This window comes from Theropithecus gelada, chromosome 10, assembly GCF_003255815.1.
Source record: "Theropithecus gelada isolate Dixy chromosome 10, Tgel_1.0, whole genome shotgun sequence".
Classification (NCBI taxonomy): domain Eukaryota; kingdom Metazoa; phylum Chordata; class Mammalia; order Primates; family Cercopithecidae; genus Theropithecus; species Theropithecus gelada.
The window spans coordinates 12,085,034-12,085,386 of record NC_037678.1 but is presented as its reverse complement, the minus strand read 5'-3'; positions in this window follow the sequence as shown (position 1 = coordinate 12,085,386).

Genomic DNA, 353 nt, shown 5'->3' with positions numbered 1-353 from the left:
ACTGTTGAGCTGTTAGGGCCCTCGAGACGAACCCATCTAACGTCTCAATTCAACAGATGGCTAGAAGCGGGGAGATGTGGCCTCTCAGTGTGGGTGCTGAGTGTTTCCCAGATTATTGGGAACATAGCATTAAAAAAGGAGCTTCAAAAAGGCCCTTGAGGCCAGCAAAGGTGGCTCACGCCTGTAATCCCAGCACTTAGGGAGGCCGAGACAGGCAGATCACCTGAAGTCAGGAGTTCGAGACCAGTCTGGCCAACACGGTGAAACCCCGTCTCTACTAAAAATGCAAAAAGTAGCCAGGCGTGGTGGCGTATGCCTGTAATCCCAGCTACTCAGGAGGCTGAGGCATGAGA